This window comes from Eulemur rufifrons, chromosome 7 (genome assembly GCF_041146395.1).
Source record: "Eulemur rufifrons isolate Redbay chromosome 7, OSU_ERuf_1, whole genome shotgun sequence".
Classification (NCBI taxonomy): Eukaryota; Metazoa; Chordata; class Mammalia; order Primates; family Lemuridae; genus Eulemur; species Eulemur rufifrons.
Genome location: NC_090989.1, coordinates 204,597,229 through 204,615,122, shown reverse-complemented (window position 1 = coordinate 204,615,122; position 17,894 = coordinate 204,597,229). Strand labels below are relative to the sequence as shown.

Sequence of the window (17,894 nt, the reverse complement as noted above, 5' to 3'; positions counted from 1 at the left end):
CTGAAAAGGAACTGTGTGAGCACAATAGGTTCTATTTTCATTCTTAAAAGTATTCTTGGCCTGAGTTTTTTCAAATCTGCCTGCATTACTCTTTAGGCCTGAAGCCTGCAGATGAGTACCAAATGTTTACGGCTGGGTAAAGTGACTCTCTCCATGGAAAACATTTTTCCCTGTTTCTTATTTTAAGGCAGTAGTAATTAATCTGAACTGTCTTTTTTCAGACATAGAAAAACCAGATTCTAAAATTTTCTCCTTTCCTTTTTGCCCCCTCCCCCATCCTTTAAGGAAAAACAGGAAACATTTTTCCTGTCATCGTAACCCTTTTTGGGTCAGTGTTTTTTTTTTTAATTGTATTTTCTGATGAATCTCTTCTTAAGCTTCAGGCAGTTTGAGCTCTGAGGTATCTGAATGACAGGAAGTGATTTACTAAGATTTATTCCCAGAGAACAAAGACTAGAACACAATAGTGATTTTGTTAATAATATAAAAAGAGATTTCTACATATAAATCACATTGGCATATGTTTCTAGGTTAAATGCTCATAAGGTTCCAATTTAGGCCAGAAAGAAAAAAAAAAATCACACTCAACAATATCATATTGTAGATGTGATATGAAATTAGTGAATTTTATCAACAAAACCATTTGACTCTAAGGAAAAAAAAAATTTAGCACAATGAGTTGATTAAACCTAAAATATTCTTATGGCAAATTGTTAAAATACTTTTAATGAAAAATTGTGAGAAAAAAAGCCTAAGAATTCTCCCCAAAACACAGGTCTTATATTCATGCTAATTTGTAGCGTTTGACATTTAATATTGTATTTCTAATTAATCACTTTAGTAAAATCCTCCTCCAGTCGAATGTCCACAGATAATGCATACCTTCCTTTTTAGTCAAAGAAGGGAGGAAATAAAAAAAAAAAATCAGTGTGCCATCTATAGCTCTTCAAATTATTTCCTAAAAATTTTTCAGCATGTCTGAAGTTAAGTTCATTCCATATCATTGTTTAAAAACATGCGTCAGGAGCCTACTAGATATCACAGACCAATAAGGCCCTGCCACCCCTTACAGTGTTCACAGTCTAGTGGAAGAAAATGGCAAGTGAGCACTTGGAATATAATGCCTCAGTGCCACCACCGGGATCAAACACTCCACAAACAACTCAGTTCATGACTGTTCTCGACTCTTCCAGGGATAAAGAGATTAATAGTAGCACCTCTGCACATAGAAAGCACAGGAATCTATCATAAGCACCTTATGAGCATCATAATATTAAGCCTAACTTCCACAATTTGTTCCACTTTACAGGTAAGGAACACTGGGGTTCAGAATGTTTAAGTCACACAGCTATTTCTGCAGGAAAGTCAACCCCTGAAGTTCCTCTGGCTCCGCATTCCATGCTGATTTAATTAAACTCTGCATGATTATCTCATTGTAGATTAAACCAACCTTCACTGGCCCTTTTGTTATATTACTGCAAACTAATATTGTTGCAGTGAGAGAGGGAACCCTGAATTGTCAAGATAATTTGCTTTTGGAAAATTAGAACTTTTTATTCAACCACAGTATGAACTATAATAGATTATATAGAGTTTTAGGACTTAAGGGCTCCACTTCATGTGAGAGCTAGAAGTAAAGATCTCCTGAACATTTCGATGTGCCTACAACACCTTTTAACCTTATTCTGGAGTAGCTCCCTTATGCATCCTGATATATCTGAAACCTCATCATGGAGCTTTTTTGGATTTTTTATTTCATTTTATTTTATTTGGTTTTTGTTTGTTTTTGGTTTTGTGTTGTTGTTGTTAAACAATGATTTTATTACTTGAGTTCATAGACAAATTTATGCAACCAGGACAGAGGCTGTGGATGACTCATACTTCCAATTGGGAGGAAGAACTTGCTTGGTCTTGTAATATCGAACCAATCGATGAATTCGGCTCTATCAGAATCAGACCAAATTTAGCATCCTCATCGTTCCTATTTCTCTCCAGATGCTCTTGAACAGCAACTGCCTTCTTAATTAAACGGTAGATCCTCAGGAAGATCAGGAGGAAGTGCTTTAGACTTAAGGATTCTCAAGATTGTATTGCCTGTCACAAAATGTACTTGTGCAATGCCATGTGAGTCTCTCACGATCACATCGGTATGTGAAGGAGTCAGGCCCTTCTTGGCCAGTTTGTAAATCTGCTCCTTCACGTCACCAGATGTCAACTTCAGCCAAGTGGGGACGCTGTGGCGATAGGGCAAAGCCAACTGGGACAGGCCCTGCCCGCGAGCACGCATGCGCCCCATGATGGCAGCAGTCAGGCAGCAAAAGCAGTTCATGGAGCTTTTTGTGCTCATGTAAATCTCTCTCTGCAGAGATTATCAGGGTTTGCAGTGGAAGTTTAGGAGTTTGTTGGTTAGGTGTTTAACTAGTTGAATTAGACGTCCAATTAGTTCAACTGTTAATTCACAGATTCTAATGAGGAAAGTCTTTCCTCCACGGGTTTTTGCACCACTCAATTCCACACCAAACCAGACTTACAAGCAAGATGGAGCCTGTCACATCACCCTTGGTATCCAGTGACAGAAAACGTGGAGTCTGTCTGACTAGGAGGCCTCCCTCCACTGCCTACCTCCCAGGATGTCCATTATGCCTTGGAGACTTACCTTCAACTGACCTAGACGACAGTCAACAAACAGTAGAATTGTCTTCTCTCTTGACTGGATTTTTAAGGGGCGTTTACAAATGGGTCACTTTTTTTTTTTTTTAATACTATAAAATGCTCTGTGGATACAACGCAGAGAATAGCCACCATTTTAAAAACAATTACACATAGTGATTTCCTTAGTCTACACTGAAGGGGGAAACATATGCACCTGTAGCAAATTCACAAAATATGGGCTCCCCCCAACCGGACTTATTTTTAGGACAATATGTTCCTTTTTTCACATCCTAAACATGGCCACATTAAAGCCTCCCTTGTTTTGGCTATTGAAGATAATAGCAAATGACCGGAAAAGAATTTCTGTTGGTTTCATCCCATTAAATGTGTACTGGAAATCTTCTCTTCCTGTTGGGATAAGAAGTATTAATAAAGTTTCTATTATTAGATATTTCTATTGTTAGATATTGTTTTCCAGGACATTTTTTCCAAAGAAAAGAACAGGTCTCATAATACCCACCCTTCTATTCCTCCCCACTAATATTAGAATTATCAGAGGTTTAGTGTTTAATTTGGTAACTGAGTCTCTGGTTGTGCACGGGTTCGAGGGCGTAAGGATGATGGTAGCTCAGTGACTGGGTGGGTGGTCCACTGATGGAAACAGGATTAGAGGAGGATCATTTTGAGGGGAAGATGAGACTCAGAAGCACAGGAGAAAGATCTAGATTGGAATCATAAATTTGTGGGATATTCTACAAAAGAGGTGTTGAAACAGGCTGTAAAATTTTCATCCCACAAAAAAACACATGCCTGTCTTTACCTATGTAGGTGAGGCAAAGATCTTTTCTGGTCAGTATGTTGGACAAATTTGCAAAATGCTACCTCTTAGTTCACATTTGTGCCCTGCATGGAATGGAGTCAGGTGCACGTGGTAGTGCTAATTCATCTGTACTCAGGCATGTCTCAGCCATGTGAGGCACACCTGGGCATGTCCGAGAGCAGAGGCTGCACACATGAGGGACCGAGGAACCACCAGGACTTGACGTAAGGCTCCTTCTGGGATAACAAGCCAAGGTAAGAGAAGAAGCTTATTTCTGAATAGAACATGTGTCTGTTGCTCACTTTAGCCTCCCAGTCCTCAGGGATACATGCCCTATGTCCTCCGCTGTGATGGGGTTATCAAAAAGAAAGAAACACAGATATCTCCATGGGGCTTTGAGAGCACAAGACAGAGCCACACTGGGGCAATGGCTTTGTCAGAACAACCGTGGCAGAGGTGAACGCCATGAACAAGAGCCTGCAGATTTGGAGTGAGCTTTGGGGTGCAGATTTGGAGTGAGCTTTGGGGGCCACAGCCCCTTCAGCGGGCATCTCGGTTGGCAATGGTGCCTTTATGGCACTGATGCTTCTAACAGACCCCAGAGCCTCAATATCAGGTGTCAGGGTCATCAGGAGACTAGCTCCCCACCTTGCTGTCAGCAAAAACAGACCGCATCAAAGTCCCATAGGAACCACACCTAGAAAGGTGGGAATGGCAGATCCCACGTAGTACCCAAGAAGCACGTGTGAAATTATTCTATGCAGACTCCCAAAGCCATGTGGGAATCATCTGAGAGTCTAGAATTGCCACAGTTTGTAGAAGCAGAGCCAGAAAAATACTCCTTTGTGACTTCATCTTAATTCTACCCCTAGTCTAGTGTGACTTCGGAAATACAAGTTGTATGAGAAAACAGGGTTACACAAATAAAGGAAAAGAAAAGACATTTTATAACTCCCATCATGTCCCCATGCATGAAGAAGTGTCTATATATCCAAGCACTCCTCATGAGATTTCTGAATTTTTTTTCCGAAGAAAATATTTTTAAATCACATGGCAGTTCCCTTTTCACCCCCTGGCAGTGAAATGCTTACAGCGATTGTTTTTCTCTTAACCTCTCCTGTAGTCAGATGAGTCTCCTTTGCTTCAAGACCAGACAGGAGACTGTGAGGGCTCCTGCTTTCTGATATTCACAGTGATCAGAAAACAAAGTTTCCTTGGAAAATTCAAGGTAAACTTGAGACACAATAACAGGCCCTGTTCTCGCAGCTAATTGGGGAACCTGGATGGTGCCCAGGTTTGAATACACAGAAGTGATTATTCCTTTCCCTTCACAGATAACTTTAGAAAAGCATTCCCTTACATTCGTGAACTATTCCCACTGCAGCATGAGAAACACAGGAATGTAGCTCCGTCTGCCTTGCCCAGAGGAAGATCTGTTTCCCAAAATTGAGTGCATTTGTTTAAGCCTCTTTCCAAAAAAAAAAAAAAGCTGAAAGTTTAGATTTGCTTTTGGGGAGTGGATGAAAGGAATTTTATCAGATTACTGAGAAAGTAATGGTAAGTATCTGCCAAATAATCATATTGCTTTCTTTTTCTAAAAAAAAAAAAAAAAAAAAACACATGTTGATTTTGCAGTGTGAAGCCAGCCCACATGACCAATTAGTCAAGATGAAATGCAGTGGTTTGACATTTCTGGAAATTTAATTCTCAGGTTTTAAAAAATCTGAAGAAAACAAGAAATCTTATTGTTAAAGTGAAATAAGTTAGCATAGCGTCAGCAACCCACTTGTAAGAAAAGTTCGTTTGCAAACAGGAAGAACATTTTGAAACAGAAATGTCTGTGAAACAGCCATTTAAAATAACTACGTGGAGATAGTCTCAAACAAGGAGAGAAAGAAGCAGCACAGCAAGGAAGGCCCCACAGCAAGAATGAGGAAGCTACATCCGAGGAGCTGGAAGCCCCATGCACTTTTTATCCTTTGCTTCATTTTGCCCAAATGTCAGGAGGAACGTACCCAGGTCCTTCTGATCGAGGCTTTAAACAGAATCCGTACGGGACCAGCTTGGGCAACATAGCAAGACCTCATCTCTACAAAAAAAATAGAAAAATTAGCTGGGTGTGGTGGTGTGCGCCTATACCCCTAGCTACTCAGGAGGCTGAGGCAGGAGGATCGCTTAAGCCCAGGAGTTTGAGGCTGCAGTGAGATATGGTGATGCCACTGCACTCCAACTGGGGTGCAGAGCGAGATTCTGTCTCAAAAAAGAAAAAAGAAAAGAAAAAGAAAAAGAAAAACCAGAATCAGAAAACTAGACCAGAGTTAAAAAACCAAACATAAAAATCTGAAGCCAAAGAGAATCACAAAAGTCAGGAACAGAAGCGATGAGAAGCAGGCCATCAATCCAAGATCAGAACAGTCCAAGTTGGAGGGAAGGGACAGAAAATCACCAGGGTTCAAGCTCACTTACCAAAATAGGGCAAAGCTAAAGAGACCCAGGTGCACCTTAACACTGGGCTCTTCAGACTTTTCCAAAAAACTCCTGGTGATAGAAGAGAGTTGATCCACACCCTTGAAGATTGAGGCATGCCTAGAAAACACAGGCACTGAGGCAGCATTTGTAAATATTATATATCTTAAAAATTAATGGCCAGGTTGCATTTTACTCTATAGGATAACTTTGTTCTTTTCAATACAAAGATAATATAAGGTCAGTTTCTCACCACAGAGAGAAATGGACAGCTCAGGAGGCAGCACCATATGTAAAAACACAGAACTAACCCCTCCCCAGTGCACCTGGGAGAATAGAAACTGTACGAAAAGCTCAGAGCTCAACATTATCCTTGGCTACACCTCCACATGGTGTTGGATCCTTCCATCCCTGGAGACTCAGGATTAATCACTGCGTCACCCCATGCCATCAAGGTAGCCAGAGACTGCAAATTCAAACAGCAAAGGTGGCCAAGCAACTAACACGAATATTTGAGCTCCTTGCCCTGAGACCAAGCATGTCTGATCATTACAGTCTTTTTTGAAATTCCGTGAAAGCCAAATACAAGAGTCAAACAAAGCAAGATATGGGACCATACGAAGCCTTATTGCCATTGTTACCATCTAAATGTTTGTGTTCCCCAAAATCTATATGTTGAAATCCTAAACCCCAAGGTTGTAACATTAGGAGGTGGGGACTTTGGGAGGTGATTAGATCATGAGGGTGGAGCCCTCAGGAATGGGATTAGTCTCCTTATAAAAGAGGCCCCAGAGACACTCCTTGACTCTTCAATCATGTGAGGACACAGCGAGAAGGAGCCCTCTATGAACCAGGAAACAGGCCTTCACCAGACACTGAATCTGCTGCCACATTTATCTTGGTCTTCCCAGCCTCCAAAAAGTTCTATTTTGTTTTTTCTTTTTCTATTTCAAAATATTAAGGGTGTAGAAGTGTTTTTTGTTGCATTGATAGCTTTTATAATGCTTAAGTCAAGGTTATTAGTGTGTCCATGATCCAAATAATGTTCATTGTACCTGACAGGTAGGTTTTTACACCTCCCCTCTTCTTGATTTCCAATGTCTTTTACATCTCTCTGTGGCCGTATGTGCCCATCAGTTACTTCCAAAGTATTCTTGAGAACATGTGGTGTTTGTTTTTCCACTCCTGAAATACTTCACATGGGATAATGGTCTCCAGTTCCATTCAAGTTGCTGGAAAAGACATTATTTCATTCGTTTTTATGGCTGAGTAATACTCCATGGTATACATATGCCACATTGTGTTAATCCACTCATGAATTAATGGGCATTTTGGTTGATTCTGCATCTTTCTGATTGTGAATTGTGCTGCCATAAAGATTTGAGTGCAGGTGTTATTTTGATAAAACGATTTCTTTTCCTTTGGGCAGATACCCAGTAATGGGATTGCTGGATCAAATGGTAGGTCTACTTTTAGTTCTTTGAGGAATCTCCATACTGTTTTCCCTAGAGGTTGTACTAATTTGCAGTCCCACCAACAGTGTACAAACATTCCTTTCTCTCTGATTCCACACCAGCATCTATTATTTTTTGACTTTTCTTTAATAACAGTGGTCATTCTGACAGGGGTAAAGTGATATCTCATTGTGGTTTTAATTTGCATTTCCCTGATCATTAGTGATGTTGAGCATTTTTTCATATGTTTATTGGCCATTTGTCTATCTCTTTTTTTGTTTGTTTGTTTGTTTGTTTGTTGAGACAGGGTCTCGCTCTGTTGCCCAGGCTAGAGTGAGTGCCATGGCGTCAGCCTAGCTCACAGCAACCTCAAACTCCTGGGCTTAAGCAATCCTACTGCCTCAGCCTCCTGAGTAGCTGGGACTACAGGCATGCACCACCATGCCCAGCTAATTTTTATATATATATATTTTTTTTTTTTTTTTAGTTGGCCAGATAATTTCTTTCTATTTTTAGTAGAGACGGGGTCTCGCTCTTGCTCAGGCTGGTCTTGAACTCCTGACCTTAAGCAATCCACCCGCCTCGGCCTCCCAGAGTGCTAGGATTACAGGCGTGAGCCACCGTGCCCGGCATGTGTCTATCTCTTTTGAAAAACTTCTGGTCACGTCTTTTGCCCACTTTTTAATGGGGTTGTTTGGTTTTTTTTCTTGCTGACTTGCTTGAGTTCTTTGTAGATTCTGGTTACTAGCTCTTTATCAGATGTATAGCATGCGAATATTTTTTCCCATTCTGTAGGTTGTCTATTCTCTGTGTTGATGGTCCATATTACCCAAAGTGATTTACAGATTCTATGTAATTCCCATCAAAATACCAACATCATTTTTCACAGATCTATAAAAAATAATTCTATGCTTTGTTTGGAACAAGAAAAGAGCCCAAATAACCAAAGCAACCTTGACCAAAAGGAACAAATCTGGAGGCATCATTTTATCAGACTTTAAGGTGTATTACAAGGCTATGGTAACCAAAACAACATGGTACTGGCACAAAAATAGAGACATAGACCAATGTTATGAGAACCCAGATGTAAAACCATCCACATATGGCCATCTGATATTTGACAAAGAGATAACAATACACACTGAGGAAAAGAATCCTTGCTCCATAAATGGTGCTGGGAAAATTGGATAGCCACATGTAGAAGATTAAAGCAGGATTCAAATCTCTCATGGATCAAAAAATTAATTCAAGATGGGTAACACACTTAAACCTAAGACATGAAACCATAAGAATTCCAGAAGAAAATGTTGGAAAAACTCTTCTAGATATTGGCCTAGGCAAAGAATTTATGAAGAAGACCTCAAAGGCAATCACAGCAACAACACAAACTAATAAATGGCACTTGATTAAATTAAAAGGCTTTTCTTTAAAAATCATTCTACCAGTCGATGTATTTTGATCAGAAAATTTAATCCATTTACATTCAAAGTAATTATTATAGGTAAGGACTTACTATTGGCATTTTGTTAATTGTTTTCTGGTTAATTTGTAGATCTTTTATTTCTCTCTTCCTCCCTTGCTGCCTTCCTTTGTGGTTTGATGATGTTCTGTAGTGGTATGCTTCAAATCCTTTCTGTTTATCTTTTGTATATCTACTAAGGGTTTTTGCTTTGTAGTTATTATCAGGCTTACATAAAACGTCTTGTACTAATAACAGGCTATTTTAAGCTGATAATGACTTAACTTTGATCACTTACACAAACTCTACACTTTTATTCCCACCTAATTTGTTTTTGATGACACATTTTCATCTTTTATAGTTTATATTCCTTGACCAATTATTGCAGCTATAGTTGTTTTTAACATTTTTGTCTTTTAAAGTTCATACTAGAGATATAATTAACTTTTACACCATCATTAAAGTATAAGAGACCTCTGAGTTTAACTGTGTACTTAATTTATCTAGTGAGTTTTATATTTTCATCTATTTATGTGCTCAGGATGGGGTTGGAGCACAAATATATCTCTGCTTTTTCTACCTATTTTGATGTGGATATTTTCTTCATGATCCAGTGTGTAGGAGTCTTTCAACTGGATTCTGGATTTCTCTTAGAGATAATTGATCTAGGCGTAGGTGTTTACTTGGTGGGTCTGTGGGAGAATGGACAGACAGGAGTCTCCTGTTCTGCCATGTTGCTAACCCATAGCTTTATATTTTAAAATGAGTTCAGATCTAGAACTATCTCCCAGAGGGAAATCTACATTGTATAAACTAAGAAAAGAAATTTACAGCAGAATCTGTATAATATAATCCTGGTTTTACAAAACCAAATGATCAAAAATAACTCCCCCATGTAGGCGTATATGGAATGTGTCTGTGTACACCTGTGTACACATATGCACACATAAATATATATGCACACATATGTATACATATTTATATGCAAAGCAAAAAGAGTGGAAACATTTCCTCTGGGCCATGGATATTTATCTACTGCAAACAGAGGTAGGGGGCATTATTAAATTTGACCTTATACATCTTTATATTGTTTCATTAGCTATAATAATCATGAATTATCCTTATAAATAACAGCAATAAGGAGAAGAATAAATAAAAGTAAAAAAAGGAAAATAGAGGGGGAGAGGAGTACGATGGTGCTAACAAGTTCTTTCTAAGTTTTAATTGCCAATCATTTAGTTCCAGTAACCTAGATTGTTTTATCGTTTTACTATTTTTTTTCTTCTGGAAATTTGGTTAATTCTTTCCACCTTGAATTATTCTCCCAGGAATATTTTTTATGAATTAGATTTATCTAACTTGACTAGCAGTTACTAATTTTATAAAAATAATCTATACACATTCAGGAATAATCTAGTATTAAGCAATGCTCTGTAAAAAAGAAGAGCTAAGTAGTAAGCCATCAAAGTTGGAATGTTTCTATTGTGAAAGAGAGGACTTGAAAAATCAATGCAGGACCACAGGTCTTTGACTTCAGCACATTTATCTATATTTGCTGATGTCTTCAGACAAATCCTTACAGGAATATACTAAGCTGCTGAGATTCATAAAGTAAAATCACACTCCAAAGTTCAAGTAAATATACATAAATGTGCTCCTAGTGAAAGTAACAAATAACACTTAAAGACTGTAGAAAAAGGTGACTACTACCCTAAATTAAGTACCACAGCTTAAAAGTACACTCTTTGGAAGGCTGACCCTGATAACTGGAGTGAGACGACATAAAAATAAGAGAAGATAAGGAGGCCCCACAACCTCGGCACCTTCCATTGTGTACATCCCCGTTGCCTTCAGGCAGGCTCCAGCGTATCCCGACGCCATGTTGTACCCCTGCTCTGGGAGGCTGGCCAGGGCAGTGAGAGCAATCTTAGCTGCAGACAACCTTTGACTTTGGGTCAAAGAACTCTGGACACATGAAAGGAACTTTCTACAGGCTCTAATTCCTTTCTGTTGAGTAGAACACACAAAGCAACGTGAATGTATTACATGATTTGACCAACAGGAGCAACAACAGGAGCTCTCTGGGGCCTGCAGCCTCAAGTTAGCCCCTTTTCCATAAGTCAAATTCCCCCGTATTTATAACTTCCTTCTTTAAGGAACAAGTCCTCCCAAACACCTCCTTAGAACTCTCTTCAAGGTGGAGCTAACTAGACCACATATGGCTCTGCCCTAATTACTATTTATAATATTTGCATGTGGTTTGACTTATTATACAGTAATTCTATCACCAGAAGGAACCGAGGCAATCAGGGTTGGAGAAGGTATAGGCATCTTTGACTCTAGGAGGTCACATTTCTACCAGGCCAATGATAGGATGCAAACTAGTTCAGAGCTCTGCCTAGTTTCTCTCCTTCTCTCTCTCTCTTACAGTACTAATAAAATAATGATATATCCTCTATCATAATTCCTTATTCTAATTTATGTAAGATATCAACTTCTCCATCCTTTCTTCCTAAGGTGATAGATATCCTCTTAAGCAAACCCAATTGCTGTATCCAGAACATAGTTTTGACCATTGCTGATAATTCTGAGCTAACTCAAATTGTCCCATTTTTCTTACTGTTCCTTACTATGTGATGCTTCCATCATCTCCTCACAGAATTATCTGGATGCATTGTTCAGGATCATCACTCCAACTCCCAGTTGGTGTAGAAGAATAGTTCTCATACCCCTGAGAGGAGCCCAAATCACAATCGTATGTCCCCTCTCATTGGGTTTTATCTTGCCCCAATCCCACCTCAACCCCAGTCCCAGACAACTAAGGACATGCCTCAGGGAATCCAGGGAACATGCCATGGCCCCATCAACCTCTTTCACATATAGGCCAACAAGTACTAATAGATACCCAACAGGTGCAGGAGGAGGAGCAGCCTGAGCCCTTACCGTTGGGTAACAGAAAACACAGGAAGAGCGATTGCACTGCCCGGCACATAACTGCTGAGAAAGGTGGCTTTGGAAATTCTGCTTGGGGTGTCTGCCCTGTGCTCCATTTACTCATTAAAATGAGGTCTTCCATCTAATAAGCAAGGCTACCTTGCCGACTCTCTCTGCTGCCTCATCGCCACAAGCTGCGAAGTGCTTACCAATTAATCCTTCCTGCCTTTGGTAAGGAGACACTGACGTGAACGTTTGCTTCAGCTTTCCATGGACAGCAAACATCTTGAGTTCTTGCTACACTAGAAAGGGGTGATATTGGCTTTGGTTCCCTGCCACATACCCTGTGCCATTCACGGAGAAAATGTGTGAATATTCACAATGATCAAACAAATTTGGACGTATGTAAAATCCTCGCCCATGTGTGGTTCATACTTTCCTTTCCTCTGCAAATGGGAGCTGTCAAAAACAAATTAGGTAATTACATGGTGTTGCTGCAGCTGTGTGTATCTCCATTACATTATGTGTAATGGAGAGTTAAGGGATGACTCTCTCTTGCCTAGTTTTTAAAATATTTATAATGGAAGCTGGGTTGTCAGGGCATGTTCAAGTGTTGCCAGAAAAAAACAAAAAGTAAATGAAAATGACATTGATGGGATGGAACAGCTCTGTTGGGGGGGGGGGTGTACAGTAAATGTGCTGTTATCTTGTAAAAATTATTCTGGTTAACACTTTTTGCCCTAATTAATAGAAAAATTCCATAAATATGGAAACAAGATATGTCAATTTTTAAATAACACTAAATGAAATATCCTTAGTACAAACAGAATTTACTGACTATAATTTATCATATCTTTTACAAACTACCAATCTCCATTGAAAAACTTTGTATAAATAAATAATGGGTTTTTACCCAAGAAAATAACATCCTTAAGACCTAATGATCCTGCAAGGCAAGTGTTCGGTGTGTTTTTGTTGTCTGACATATGGAGGAAATGAATAAAAAGTTAAAAGGAATAACAAATCATTGATCATCCAGAATTTCTTGCTTAAAAAATCCTACCAGACCAGCCTGAGCAACAGCGAGACCCCATCTCTACTAAAAATAGAAAGAAATTATATGGACAGCTAAAAATATATATAGAAAAAATTAGCCGGGCATGGTGGTGCATGCCTGTAGTCCCAACTACTCGGGAGGCTGAGACAGGAGGATCTCTTGAGCTCAGGAGTTTGAGGTTGCTGTGAGCTAGGCTGACGCCACGGCACTCACTCTAGCCTGGGCAACAAAGTGAGACTCTGTCTCAAAAAAAAAAAAAAAAAAAAAAATCCTACCAGTCTTTGGGCACTGATATCCTAAAAATTCTTAATTTCAGCATTCTGAATTAATAATAATAAGGGAAGAAAACTGTCGTCATTTCAAGATTAACGCCTACTTTCTCAAGGACGGTCCTCTATCTTGAGAAGGGTAATTTTAAACAAATTCAATTTTTATAAGAATATATGCATTTAATGGGAATACCAGGCAAAAGTCATCTAGATAAAGGAGAAGTGGTTACATACATGTGTTATGTATTAACTTTACATTAACTTTTTAAGATAATGCATCATTTCAGAATCTTAGAGTTTCAACTGCAAACAACAACTACAAAAAAAGACCAAAAAATTAAAGGACAACAAAGAAACACAAAAATAAACCAAGAAACAGGCCAGAACCAAATGAGTATAAATTTTTAAATCTCTGAAACTAATAAGATTTTCAAGAACATGACTTTCTATGCTGTGAAGGAACTGGCTCCTCATTATAAACTTTCAGAAGTCATGAGTAAAATGTAGCAAAAACAAGAAAAAAAACTAACACATAGCCATAATAGAAAAAAAATAGAAAACCCCATGTGCCAGATAAACAGAGAAATCAAGGCCAGAACAGAGGCGACTCAACAGCAGTTTCAAACTCCATTACAGGCCCTAGAAGTTCAGCACTGGGTCCTAATGCCTCTGTAAAAACAGGAGACAGAATGTCTGTAGAAGTGGGAAGAGCTGTAATTGGATATCCCACATAAAGCATAGAGCCTTCAAGAACTACCTCCTCCATGAACACACTAAAATAACTCCTCCGATCTGACTATGAAAGCAGTTAGAAAGGCTACCACCTCTCCAGGGCCTTGGGTTAAAAATAAACTACCTGTGAGAAATCAAAACTCCAGATGCCCATTCACACATAGGAGTAAGGTTGAAACATGAAATACTCATATGATTAAGGCACAGAAACCAGGTAGTTGATATAAAGATCATCTGAAGGCAAACTAAGCATCTTAGAAAATGCAAAACGACTCTTAGGGGATACTTTAAAAACAAAGTCTTAAGAAACTCCTAAAGCAGGGAGAGGGAGCTACAATAGATGAAAATCATTTATAAGCCCAATGAGAAATCAAGACACTGTGAGGGAAATTCAGAAAACGCAATAAACAGAAAAAGTAGCACTCCCAAAATCTAGATTACAAACAGTGTGAAAGAGACTACAAACAAGTTTATTTAAGATAATAAAGAGATTTTTAAAAGGAATAAAAATCATAAGGAAAAGATCAGATGCTATGAAAAAGAACAGGTCAATTTGAAAAGAAGCCAAATGAAACTTCTAAAATTGAAGGACAAACTCACTGAAATTAAAAACAAATAAAAATATCCACATGTAGCTATGTTATAGAAAATGTTCAGAGCTTCAACAACAAAAGAATGAGAAAGTAAAGGCATACTATGTATAAATAAAGGATAATTCAACTCACAGCAAACTTCTCATCAGCAATTTATTTCAAACTAATCATCAGGGAAATGCAAGTCAAAACCACAATGAGATACCATCTAACCCTAGTGAGAATGGCTTTTATCAAAAAGTCCCAAAACAATAGATAGTGTGGATGCAGAGAGAAAGGAACACTCATACATTGCTGGTGGGACTGCAAGCTAGTACAATCTCTATGGAAAATAGTACGAAGATTCCTCAAAAAACTAAGATAGACCTACCATCCAATACAGAAATCCCAGTACTGGGTATTTATTTACCCAAAGGAAAAGAAGGCATTTTATCAAAAAGACTCCTGCATTCAAGTGTTATTGCAGCACAATTCACAGTTGCAAAGATGTGGAATCAACCCAGGTGCCCATCAATTCATGATTGGTTTAACAAAATGTGGTATATGTATACCATGGTGTACTGCTCAGCCATAAAAAAGGATGAGTTAATTCTTTTTGCAACAATTCAGATGGAACTGGAGACCATTCTCCTAAGTGAAGTATCTAAAGAATGGAAAAACATCACATATACTTGCTATTAAATGGGAACTAACTGGTGAGCACAGGTGTGACAGAGGGAAGTAAAAGTTAGTGGAAATCAAGCAGGGTGAAGGAGGGAAGGAGGAGAGGGGCAAAAACCTACCTAACGGGTACAATGAACACTATTTGGGTGATGGGCACACTTATACCTGTGACTCAAGGCATTACAAAAGCAATCCATGTAACCAAAAACATCTGTACACCCTAAATATTTTGAAATTAAATGTGTATATATATATATATATATCTCACACAAATGGTAGAATCCAAGTGGTAGGTAGATGGGTATTCACAATAAAATTCTTTCAACATTGCTGTATCTTTGAAAATTTTTTCAATAAAATATTGGAAAAACATTTTTCGAAGTATGAGGTGCAATAAGGGCATTTTCAGGCAAACTAAAATTTTGTAAGGGCTTTATTTCAGGCAATATAATTATCTAAAATAGAAAGGATTAGATGTAAAAAACAATGGTGAGCAAAGGTACTGGGCTAGCAGCTAGATGAGTAACTCTAAGGAAATCCACTGTCTAAAACAATAGCATAATCTATTTTGTGGAGGAAAACATTCTAAAAATAAAACACAACTGCAACAGTGTATAAGGTGGAAGGGAAGTGAATAGAGTTTAAACATTCCAAGGTCTTGATATTTTATGAGAGAACAATAAGGATACTGACTAACTTAAACTTTGTTAAGCACATATATTAAACTAGCTTTGGTGGTGACTCAGAGAGAATATAATTTCCAAACCAAAATAGAATTAGAAAAAATTTCGCTTTTAAAGAAAGCAAATAAAAACTAAATCTAAAAGAGATCAAGAAGGAAGAAATTTTTTAAAATTAGCAGAAGGACAAAAAAACGGAGATGAAGATAAAGTCCATAATAAAGTTAAATGAACTAAGTAAAGACAGAGGAAAAAAACTGGATTTAAAAACAGAAAGAGAAGAAGCAGCCAGGTTAGGTAATTTTCAAGTGATACACTAAAACCAAAGGATGTATAATGATTGAAAAGCATGGGAAAATATGTACTAAACCAACAAAACAAAAGCTAAAGTGGCTATATAAAAATCAGATAGACCAGGCACAGTGGCTCGTGCCTACAATCCTAGCACTTTGGGAGGCTGAGGTGGGAGGAACACTGGAGGCCAGGAGTTCAAGACCAAATTGGGCGACACAGTAAGACACCCAACTCTACGAAAAAATTTTTTAACTTAGCCATTCATGGTGGCCCGCACCTATAGTCCCAGATACCCAGGAGGCTGAGAAGGGAGGACTACTTGAGCCCAGGAATGTAAGGTTGCAGTGAGCTATGATCACCCCACTGCATTCTAGCTCAGGTGACAGAGCTGGATCCTGCCTCAAAAGAAAAAAATAAATAAAAATAAAAATCAGATAAAATAGTAAGGCAGTAGTAAGATTTCTATTTCTGAGATTAGAATGATTAATTGAACTTCTTTCACTAAACTTTAAAACCCCCAGGTCAACAGTGATGATTCTTCAGATATGGCAATTTTGTTTTGTTTTTTTTTTTTCTTTTTCCTGATCTTCCATAACCCCTTAGACTTCTGTCTTCACTCCTCATTGGCGTAAGCCACACGTGGAATCCTCATCACAGATTCTGGTCCCACATTCCAAGCTCCCTATCTCAGTTCTTCCATCTCTAACTACCACAACCTCACCCTTAAACTTTCTCCCTTTTTCCATTATGCTTGTCAAACCTATTCTACTTCCCCAAACCCTCAAAACTCAACCTTTCCCATCTCATCTTGGCCTTGGGAGATTTGAGAGGCACCAGGTCCTTCTTGGTTTCTCAACAGCTTGCAAAATAACAGTAAAGCAGATGGGAGTACAAAATAACACCTTCTTAAAGAATAGAGCTGCCTTTCCAAAATTCTTACATTTAGTATATTTTATGAATACAGTGGCCAAAGACATTTGTAATGATTTTGTCATTATAATTATACTTCAAGAATGGTCAGGTTAGTCTTGTTCACAAAGCACATGATTAGTGATTAATTGAACATTGGACTGGAATTCTTTCTTCCAAGTATACTGACTTGAAACAAACGTAGGGCACATTCTGATCTGTTAGAGAATGTTTCTCCCCAACCCCTGAAAAAGGCCCAAAAGTGACAGTAAGAAAAAGCCAAAGGAAATAAGATCAAAACAGAATTTACTTACTTTTTAACCCAGACTGCCCCTGCAAATGTTATCTTAGTATTGAAGTTGGACATTTACCAAAACCTGTCTGAGGAAAGGAGGAAATGAATCGACTTTCAAATAACACAATGCCTTGTTCTTTCTTCAAAAGGGCAGAGGGGAAGTCGCTGATTGGTGCTGAATTTCTGTATCTCTCTTCTCTAAAACACAAATGAGAAAAGTCTCGACTGTCGTGTAGAAGACCAGGATCCTGGGTGAAAAGAGCTTCTTTTCAGCCACGGGTTTTATTGCACATCCTAGCTGGAGAGAGAAGGCATGAACAGGAGAAAAACAGGGAAAAACGCTAAATGAAACAAGGAGATTTAAACACCTGTTGAAGAAATAGAAGAGCTATCACAAGACCAACAGTGACTGTCAAAAGAATTGAATCCAAAAGAAATGTCAGCAAAGATAAGCTGATAATATTGCTAAAGCATTTGTTTTAATGCCGAAAGATAAGCGAAAGCAAAGAAAGGGGCCCCCACCTAAGCCGGTGAGCCGGTAACTGGAAACACAGGGCGAATCCTATGGGAAAGGACAAGGGCAATGCTGCGTGAACCAACAGTCGCCCAAGGGGGTG

The 17,894-nt window shown here is 38.6% G+C and overlaps 1 pseudogene; it reads right to left on the bottom strand.

Annotated features, from left to right (window-relative positions):
• Nucleotides 1-1,831: 1,831 nt before the first annotated feature.
• On the bottom strand, nt 1,832-2,296 carry LOC138387151 (small ribosomal subunit protein uS15-like; annotated as a pseudogene).
• Nucleotides 2,297-17,894: the final 15,598 nt, after the last annotated feature.